This window comes from Anolis carolinensis, chromosome 4 (assembly GCF_035594765.1).
Source record: "Anolis carolinensis isolate JA03-04 chromosome 4, rAnoCar3.1.pri, whole genome shotgun sequence".
Lineage (NCBI taxonomy): Eukaryota > Metazoa > Chordata > Lepidosauria > Squamata > Dactyloidae > Anolis > Anolis carolinensis.
Window position 1 is genome coordinate 177,768,504 of NC_085844.1, and position 11,491 is coordinate 177,779,994.

Consider the following 11,491-nt stretch of genomic DNA (forward strand, 5'->3'; position numbering starts at 1 on the left):
TGGGCATCACTCATCCAGAGTTCTAAAATCTGAAATACTGCTAAATTGTCCACATGAGTGCCTGAGATAGTAACACTTTTTCTAATTGTTCATGCAAAAATTATTTAAAATATTGTATGAAATTGCATTAATGCTGAGTGTATACAGTGTATACATGAAACATAAGTGAATCTAATGCTGAGACTTGGGTGGCATCTCCAAGAGACCTTATTATGTATGTACGTATATACATACATAATATAGGAGCCCCGGTGGCAAAGTGCGTTAAAGCGCTGAGCTGCTGAACTTGCAGATTGAAAGGTCCCAGGTTCAAATCCCGGGAGCAGCTTGAGCACCCGCTGTTAGCTCCAGCTCCTGCCAACCTAGCAGTTCAAAAACATGCCAATGTGAGTAGATCAATAGGTACCGATCCGGTGGGAAGGTAACGGCGCTCCATGCAGTCATGCTGGCCACATGACCTTGGAGGTGTCTATGGACAACGCCGGGTCTTCGGCTTAGAAATGGAGATGAGCACCAACCCCCAGAGTCAGACATGACTGGACTTAATGTCAGGGGAAACCTTTACCTTTACCTATGTACGTATATACAAAAACAGACATTCCAAATCCCCCCAAAACCCCAAATTCAGAACATGTTTGGTTCTGACTCCCAAGCATTTCAGATAAGGGATACTCAACCTGTAGTAGTTGTTTCAGGTGTTGCACAAAAAGTCAGATGTGGACAACTTCCCACTCTTGTGATGTCAGACATTCAAAATCTAGAGGATAAAGCAGGGAAGAACTGTGGTTCACAAAATATGCAAATCTCTTTTTGTTATTATGGTAAGTCAGATTCTTTATCATTCTCTTCCCTGCCTTCATTTCCCCTCCAGTTTTCAAAGCTGTACAAATATCCAGGTGACCATAGTCCTTTTCAGAGGTTATTAATGGTGAAAAAATAAACATGGGAAAACACATGGGAAAAAAAGAAATACTACATGGGATGTAAGAGCAGAGGAAGAAGCAGATGGCAAATGTTACAGCAAGCACTGCAAACCATATCCAACAAAAATATAACCAGGAAATCCTGCAGAGGAGACACAACCGTAATAAAGTAAAAGCTTCGTCTCCTTAGTACTTCTAAGGCAAGCACACATTACAGGAGCAGATGTTAATACAGGAGATTCCACTTTTAGTGCCAAAAACTTTTAGTAGTAAAGGAGCTAGCTTTTAGTTTGTTACAGTGTGGGAAGAGACATCCACTTTGTTTGCAAACCTGTTGCAAGGATTTTAAGTGAAGCTAAGAGCAGGTACTCTTGTAAACCGCCCTGAGTCCCCTTCGGGGTGAGAAGGGCGGTATATAAATGTCGCAAATAAATAAATAAATAAATACTCTGCCTGTTTGCATTATGAAATGGATGGACCTCTGAAATGGACGTCTGTAACACTCTTTCAGCCTTTCTTTTATAGCACCAGATTCTGTTATCTTAGCAGAATCATCCAAACTGAAGTTTAAAAAGTGGAGTGGTTTTGAAATAAATAGGAAATGTTCAGGGACAACAACATTAGGATTATAGAAGTATGAGAACTTGTCTTTTCTTAGAAACTGATGCTTCTAACATGGATACATGCATACTTTAATTCCTCTTCCAGGTTAAAGGCTGCCTTACGCTCCTTCGTTTTTTGGTACTTTCTGTGTATTTCATAGATATATATTCCCCAACCTATTTCCTAGAGAACAAAAGACAGTATGCATCATGCACTAGCTTAGGCTACTATATTAGAAATGCAAGCCATGATGACCTTTGACTTTCAGAACAGCCAGAACAGCTGGGGACACAATGAAGGAAGCTCAAGTTCTTTGTCAGAAGTAAGCACTCATTATGACGAAAGCCCCTTATTTGAGAGTTCAAAAGCCTATATTTTATAGGAGTCACTTATTAGAAGTGATATGTCTTCTTTGAGGGCTTTTATATCAACTTAATGGAATGCAAAAAAAAAAAAATCCAGTACTTTTTGAGAAAAGGTGAGACCAAGTTGTGGGAACAAGTGTCTAAGGCTAATCGCTAATCCAGATAATTCTGATGTGATTTAGGATTCAGGACTTTCAATCCATGCCAAAATAGAAAAGAAGGTATGGATATTTAGGAAGATACAAAAATGTTGAATCAGCACCCCAAATGTTCGAACCACCAATCTTTCGGTCAGCAAGTTCAGCAGCTCAGTGGATTAATCCGCTGCACCACGGAGGGCTCCATGCTTGCTTTAGAGTGCTGTTTTTACATTCCTTCAGGTAATAGCATTGTTTCTTAAATATGTTATTGTGAATTTAGCCAGAGGAACATAAAGAGTTATTTCCTTTCATTAGGGGATTTGGCAATTTATCTATAGGGAAAGCATACAGATTTTAAGTCATTAAAAAGCAAGTAAAAATATGTATTACAGTATTAGCCATACTGGTAATGCAGAAGAGAAACGATAAACTAATCCAGTTTAAGAGGAGAGACAATGCCTGATGTCTGGCCCTTTAGAGTCAATATTGCCTAATGTTACATATATGAGTGTGAGCGAGCAAGAGCTGAAATTCTCACTGATGTGTTACTTAAACAGTGATGCATACAGCTCCATCCATTTTCTGCCTTGAATTTTTATTTTATTTTGCATGCATGGATAGCTACTCATAAATTAATCAAGAGATTTCCACCTTTTAGTATCCAGCATTTCTTAAGTGGGTCTCCTGAACAGTATATTTTTTGTAAACGAAATGTCAACCCAGTTTACTAGTTTTTGCCTTGTCTTATAATATTGCAGAGTCTTTCTTAGGATACCTTCACATGGCTCAATTATATGATTTGATCCCACTTTTTTTGCTGTGTGAAAATCTTCTGGAATCCTGGGGGTTATAGTTTGGCTGAGAAGTCCCCTAACCCCCCCCCAAAAAAAAAAACTAAGGCCCCCTTCCACACAGCTGAACAAAATCCCAGATATTGTGGGATTTTCTGCTTTGATATTTTGGGTTATGTGGCTGTGTGGAAGGCCCTGAGTCCCCTGTCCCCTAGTATTCCACATTATGCTATCATGACACTTAATCATAGAATCGTAATGGTATAATTGGCTAGTGTAAAAGGTCTCTTGCTCACAAACCACACATAACAATTACCTAGCCATAAAGCTCCTATTACTTTTGTCTATTTTTAGGGATTCCCCCCAGACCTGCTTTATAATGGGCTTTATGTTTGTCACAAAATGGACAAATAATGATATTTTCCGACTCCTGATTGCCGTGCTCTGACTGTTCAGCTGCTGAACCACTTTGTCAGCCTGTTTGACCCACTTTTTTCACCTTTGGCTGTGAGTAATAGTGGAAGATGCAACTCCTCAAGCAGGAAATGTGTTTCCTGACCTACATGAACCGGAGTGAATGGTCAGGCACTTCTTCCAGTGTGCATAAGTGTGCAGCTTTTAATAGCCAATGCTCCAGAAGACAAGAGCAGAATCCAAAATGATCTCAACAGATTAGAGAGATGGGCTAAAACTAACAAAATGAAGTTCATCAGGGACAAATGCAAGATACTCCAGTTAGGCAGAAAAAAGGAAATGCAAAGATACAGAATGGGGGACGCCTGGCTCGACAGCAGATCATGCAAAAAGTATCTTGGAGTCCTTGTGGACAACAAGTTAAACATGGGCCAACAATGTGATGCGGCAGCTAAAAAAGCCAATGGGATTTGGCTTGCGTAAATAGGAGTCTAGTGTCTAGATTCAGGGAAGTCATGCTACCTTTCTATTATGCCTTGGTCAGACCACACCTGGAATCACACTGTGTCCAATTCTGGGCACCGCAGTTGAAGCTGGAATGTATCCAGAGGAGGGTGACTCTAATGATCAAGGGTCTGTAGAATAAGCCATATGAGGAATGGCTTAAAGAGCTGGGCAAGTTTAGCCTGCAGAAGAGAAGGCTGAGAGGAGACGTGATAGCCATGGATAGATATATAAGGGGAAGTCATATGGAAGAGGGAGCAAGCTTGTTTTCTGCTGCCCTGGAGACTAGGACGCGGAACAATGGCTTCGAACTACACGAAGGGAGATTAGTTTAGTTTAGAACAACAGTTCCCAAGCTTTGGTCCTTCAAATGTTTTGGACTTCAGCTCCCAGAGTTCCTGATTGTCAATCAATTTGACTGGGATTTCTGAGAATTAAAATCCGGATCAGAGGATCAGAGTTTGGGGACCACTGATCTAAAATAAAACTGAAGAAAACAAGAAGATAACTGTTCGCTACATCTTCAAAGTAATGTCTGCTTTACCCAGCAATGAATAATAAATTGTATCTTCCTTAGGATGAAAACATGATTAGTTTTGCTAAAGGCAGCATCAAAATTAGACACAGTTATCAGATATACAGGTATGTAGCAATGTAACGGATGCTGTCTGGAAGAGGAAAATAATTCTGTTACATTGGACTCTAGGGAATTAATTGTTTCTTATTGTATAACATTTCATACTTCATACTGATTCAAATGAATTAGGGCTGTTTTATTTATTTTTACTTTGCTTATATTATTCATAGTCTGCATTTCAGGATAAACTTTCACAAGGCAGCTTAGAGCAACTAGTGAATGTAATATCTGAAACTGTGAAAGTTGTATAAGTTAGTCATTGAAACAGTGATATCTAAAGAATGGAGCCGGTTAAACTGTTGCTAAAAAGCTGAATTGAATAGAAGTCTAAAAACTGTGTTTTAAAGCCACAAATGAAGGATCCATACAAATCTTGCTGAGGGAGGGAATTCCAAATATGTGGGACTACAACTGAAAGGTCCTTGTCAAGATACATGTGCCATAAAACTGCTTCTTGACTAACTATGACACTATGAATTTAATAGGATTTTCTTAGGCAAAGAATACTTAGAAGTGTTTTCTCACCATTGCCTGCCTCTGAAATGGTGACCATGTATTCTTATGGCAGTCCTCCATCAAGTACTAACCTGGCGCGAACTTGATTAATTTGCAAGATCAGACAGGACTTGGTGCCATCAGGGTGTTTTATGTGGTGGTCCACAGTGCATTCAGGAAAGCAATAGTAATTAATTCTTGTTGTGTAGTAAAATTTGTTAAATTATTATTGCCTTTATATCTGGAATTATATTCTCATTTTTTATGAAATTATTCTTTTATAGAGAGCTGGATAGTCTATTACATTTTCCCAACTATGTTAAAGGAGAAAACCATGCCCATTTTGAATGTTGTGTAAAGCTGTGGGTCAGAGCATTTAATCTAATATGTCGCACAGTTCCTCTAAAGCAGTGGTTCCCAACCTGTGGGCCGCGAGACCTAAAATAATGTCCGCGAGACATGCAGGAAAAATCAATTCTAGATTATTAAATATGGTTTTCTATGGGTGAGCAGGTGTCAACTATTGGATGACATATGTTCTGTACGAGAAACTAGAGCTGATGTGGTCTATCCAATGCAATTTTCTAAATCAGCACCCCAAATAACCAAACCGAATCTAAAGTTGACCAAAAACTGATTTGTAACCCTTTTGGTACTAATGTAGGAGAGTGGTCCCATGTCAAAAAAAAATGTTGGGAACCACTACTAAAGAAATAATTTTTAAGACTTTAACTGGGGCTATTAGAAACTGAGATCATTTTTTTACACAATTAGTTGAGTGTAGAAATAGCTGCATTGCCTCTTCAATGGAATGGTAATGAGTTACCGTCCCTACTTCTGCATTCTCCCTCCATCTGTAGATCATTCATACCAGAAATACGGTATGTGGGGTAGATGGATGTGAAGACTCTACAAATTCTGAATTCAGTCATTTGACTTATATTGCTTGCACTTTATGGCTGCTATGCAAAGCTATGAGTAACTTTCTTATAACAGTTGGAATGTAAACATCTTCTCTGATGGAAGCTTTGTAGGCATAAAAGATAGCAACCACTTACTAAAGTCTTGAAACATTGAAGTGTCCATGAACTTGAAAACAGTAATAGGGAACTATGGACCCCCATATATTCAGCTCTTAATTACCAGCAACAGCAGCTACCACCGTTATGCTCCTAGGTCAAAGAAAATAGTATTTGTACTCCAACAATATTTGGAGGGCAACTGTTTTAGTCTTTAATTATATTAATAGTAAAAAAAAAATCCCAAAATGCTACCTACTAGGTAGCCCCCGGTGGCGCAGCGGCTTAAACTGCTGAGCTGCTAAACTTGCTGACCAAAAGGTAGGTGGTTTGAATCCGGGGAGCAGGGTGAGCTCCCACTGTTATCCCCAGCTTCTACCAACCTAGTAGTTTGAAAACATGCAAATGTGAGTAGATCAATAGGTCTAGATCAATACCTTTGGCAGGAAGGTAACAGCGCTCCATGCAGTCATGCCAGCCACATGACCTTGGAATTGTCTGCGGACAACGCTGGCTCTTCCGCTTAGAAATAGAGATGAGCACCATCTCTATGACTAGAGGAAAACCTTTACCTTTATCTACTACGTAGCCCAGGAAAATAGAAAACACTCATAGTGAATTTCTGCTGCCTCGACATCTTACAATGTATAGATATAGTCTAACATCCAAGTACAATTTTAATCAAGGCCTCCTGTACATATATCTTTCTAAGGGATTTGGTGCTCTTACAGGAAATGGTTCATCATAAGAAGTGAAAAGTCACAAGAGACATAGCAAATGCTTGTCAGACTTGTTTATAATTAATTCATTTGTCATTCTTTTCACTTGTGAAAGTTGTCTCTCAAAAGGCCAGTTCTACAGAGACTTTGAGTTACACGACAACATTAAAACTGCAAATACTTGACCTAACAATGTGAAGACAGTGAGTGCCTCAGGAAAGAAATGTATGAAACAAAACAACATATGTTTGAAGCTGAAGCCGATCAAGTCTGCAAGATCACCCAGGGTTATATTTACCATACTAGAATTACTCAGATATTGTAGCATAAGAAGCTGTTAGCAACTAAAATGCTCAAATATTTTCATTGTATATTAAAGTGTATGTGTAGATCAAGGAAAGGAATCATGGAGCTCTCAGGATGTTACGTCTTTGATATTTGAACTTCAGCTCTAAAATACTTGGTCGAATTTACTGTTCTTGAAAGAATAAAACTAAAACATTGGGATTTCTTTTGTGAATTAAATTATGAACCTATTAGAAAATGCTTTGTAGGATCACAGTATTTTTCAGCTATCTGAGATTTTTGGATGCATTCAGGTTTTAAATCTAGACTACCACAGAGATAAAACATGATGAACTATGAGAGTCAGCTGGGGTTTTTTCATTCTTCCCCGGTTAACGTGTAGTGCCTTCATACTTCAGGTTGGCACCTCTTCTGATTTAGTGTAGAAGCATTTCTCACTGCAATTATTCATAATCGAATACCTCCTCAGTAAACTTCTCTACCCAACTTTTAATCCACTCTGATGACCAAAAGTCCAAAACAAGAATGTAGTTCCCAAATCTCATATGCTTGGTGATACGGAAGGATTGTAACCTTGTTACTCTAGCACAGCCTTTCTCACCCCTTTTTTTTACATTTTTTACATTGAAGGAACCACTGCAATAATATATATAAATATAAATATATAAATTTTATTTCTATCCTGCCACCGAAGGGACTTGAGCCAGCCAACGAAGTGCTGCATATAGATAATACATAAATAATACATAAATCTGAAACGATAAAAACCACAGAATTACAACCACACACATATATAATTACAATGTAAAACATTAAAATTCATAAAATGCAGTCATAGCCAGGTCTTTAGAGAACTGTCACATAAAAATTATTATATCTACTGCTCAATTTCTTTTTTAAAAATCATGTCTCAATATCGTGCACAATCCTAAGCAACCTCTTGTGGAATGCTAGATTTGTATCTTCAGAATACATTTTGAGTATTTCCCTTCCACTATTATTTCTTGTTTTGCCACTGAGTGCTGAGCATGGAAACTACATGCCTTTTAGTAGGATTGCATCATCGTCATCATTGTGCCTGATTCCTTGTGGCTGAGTATGATTGTCTTTGAAGAGTAGAATCTTGGTGGTAGGTCCGTAAATGACTGTAGGGACCTATTCTGGATCCACATGGTCTTTCACAATGAGGACTTAGATTTCCAGATAAAAGGCAGTCCTGACAAGGGTTTGCTTGACATGCCTTTCTCTTGGCATGTTTCTCCCTTTCACCCTCTATTTGTGCCTCTTCAAAATCCATTGCACTGTTGGTAACAGCTGACCTCCAGTTAGAACATTCACATGCTAGGGCTTCCCAGTTCTTGGGTTTTTTTAAAGGTTTGCTTTAAGCCCTTCTTTAAATCTCTTTTGCTGTCCAATAACATTGCATAGACTGCAGTATTGTATAAAGAGGTGGAAAGAGGAAAATGTGATCAGAGGCCACTGGAATTACCTTTGCATGGTAGACATAACAAGAAGAATGTAACTCAGGGTGAAATTGGGTTAAGTAATTCTAATGCTAGTATCACTTCTGTCCTTGGACCCAGGAGTGGGTGATTCTCCCTTTCCATATCATTTATATAATTGGAGTCTCTGCTGGGAATGAGACATGGAGAGACATGAATTAGCTGTAATTTCACTGATTTCAATCAATCTTTTTATCTCTGAAGCTCTCTTCTGAGATTTGGAAGACTGGGCATGTATTATTTACTTCATATAGCAGTCCATACTCCATGAAATAATGCCCAACTGCTCACTGGAGGGAAGGATGTTAGAGACAAAGATGAAGTACTTTGGCCGCATCATGAGAAGACAGGAAAGTTTGGAGAAGGGAATGATACTGGGGAAAATTGAAGGGAAAAGGAAAAGGGGCCAACCAAGGGCAAGATGGATGGATGGTATCCTTGAAGTGAATGGCTTGACCTTGAAGGAGATTGGGGTGGCCATGGCCAACAGGAAGCTCTGGCATGGGCTGGTCCATGAGGTCATGAAGAGTCAAAAATGACTGAACGAATAAACAACAACATAGCTTCTTTGCTTTCTGATTTGTATAGACTTTATCCATGCTACCAACAAGGATTGTCCAGTTACTAGAGTTTGCTGGATTTTCTGGAAATAAGGCAAGTTATTTTGATTTGCAATGTAGATGCTAAAGACTTATTGTTATTACCATGATTCTTGATGATTTGCAACATACACATAGACACAGTAGTACATAGTTGATGCATGTTTGCTATGCCTCATTTCTTGGTGGAAACTCTGCCTGGAAAATTGGGGAACTACCTGGAATAGCATGACAAGTGATTCTAGGAACTGCAGGGATGAGAAGGAATTAAAGTTCAGACAGAAAGCTGGAGTAGATTCAGCACTTTCCTGACATTGGGGCCACTAGCCACCATTGGCTGCCAGACTATTTTCTGTGCACTTCTTTACTGTTATGTTCATAATAGCCCTTAGACTGCACAATGTTTATTTCCACATTTGCTCACCTATATTATGTAAAAGTGCTTTTCCTTCATACATTGTAAAATTAAAATTTTGTGATTGACTCTGTTTAGGAATATTATATTTTATCAACTTGTATACTAATAGAATTCAGAGAGGAAAATAGGAAACACTCAGACTACAAAGAAAAATAGAGAGGGTAAGAGAAAATATAATAGAAGTATGTAAAATTAAGCATGCTATTTGCAATACATCTGGAGGAGCATTATTTCCTCCCCCACAAAGCTAGTCACTCAATGAGGCCAAATACTGAGAATAGTGACAAATAAGGGCAGGTATTTTTTTTCACATGGAACAGCTTGGATATGGGATTCACTGTCACAAAATGTAGCTATAGCTACCAACTTTTGGATGGGTTTTGGAGAAACATTTTGCAAATTCATGGACATTGGGGCCACTGATACCTGCAGGTCAATATAGCTATATATCATATCCAGAATAAGAGGCAATATGCCTCTGTATTTATTTTTCTTGATGTATCAAAATAAGTGTTTCCAATACTTTTGCGACATTAATTGTTGGCAATGAAGGATGGAGCTACATTAAAGTCCAGTTTGCAGGTTCTCCATAGGCAACAATGATAATGTTATTTTATACCCTGCCAATCATCTCACCAAAGGGACTCAGGGCAGCATACAATCGGAACCAAGCCCAGAACATACAACCAAATATAGCAACTAAAACAATCAAATTAAAACAATTAAAAACACAACAGGGTATACAAACATCATTCAGAGTAAAACAAACTCAACAATTAGTGGGCCACTATGTGAACAAAACATTGGTCTGATCCAGCATGGTTCTTCTTTGGTTTTTATTAAGTAACAGTTAAAGTCGGACTACATTACTACCCTTAGAGCCAAGCTACTCTAGTAAGCTGCAGCTTCAAGAAGGCGTTTATTGGCTGGTGAGTGGTAGAGAAAGAAAGAATTAGACCTCAGTGGAGTCCCTTTAATTGACTTTCCTTTAATGACTATTGACATGATAAAGAAGGGCAATTCACATTTACTGTCACATATAATTTGACTCCAGGTGTACTTTGATTCATAGGCGTTTCTTTAAACTGACTCAGATCAGATTTTTTTTTTAAACTGACCCCTTTTATCATCTTTATGTATAAAATAAGTAAACATGGCAATTAGGCAGTTGAAATTTGGAATTTATTCTTGACAGGTTAATTGGATTATAAATTGATGCAGTTTATGTGCATAAGTTGAGGTACTGTTCCACTGAAAAGACCAAATTGTTCAGTGCTACAAAGTGGCATATTCAAGGTGTAGTCAGATTACTACAGATTGAACATTTGTTTATATTAAGATGTCTTTTTTCAAGCATGATGCTTAAGGCTGAGATCAATCAATTATGCGGTGTGTCAGTATGAATGTTGGATTCGTTTAATTTGCATCATTATCACATAACAAGGTTAACTCTATGACTTTTATAGATTGGAAAATGAATTGAGAGAGCAAGAGACTTGGCTAAAATGATTTACTAACACCAGGGCTGCACCATTAGATGGAGACAACTTCTTCTGCCTATGGGCTACGTAAAACTGATGCATTTCCAGTTTTATTTTGCTTTTATTTTGGGTCAGTTTTGAGGTTGCAGGAATGATGAGAAGCCCAATTTCCAAATTTTGTTATGTTTTTGCTCTGGTCTGAAAGAGGGGGCTGAGGGCTTTGGGAAGGTCTGAACAGCATGAGGACTCACAAAAAGGGCTCTTTCTTCACCTCTGCAGTAAACAGGAAATGGATTCTTAACTTCCCTGATTCAGTATAGAAACATCATTGAAGATCCTTATTTTACAAAAGCATAATTTACTGTTACCAATAGCTCATTTTGGAAATGTCTATGAAATTGTGCAGAAGTAAGGACATGGGATATAATTGTCCTTAACAGGGGCTGCGGCTAGAACCTTAGGAGAACCCTGTTGGCACAGATCAAATGGCTATGTACTCAAGCTATCCGTTCCACAAAAGCCAATTACTTGTTTATGGAGATTTCAGGACACGGCTGAAACCATATTTTCTGTCC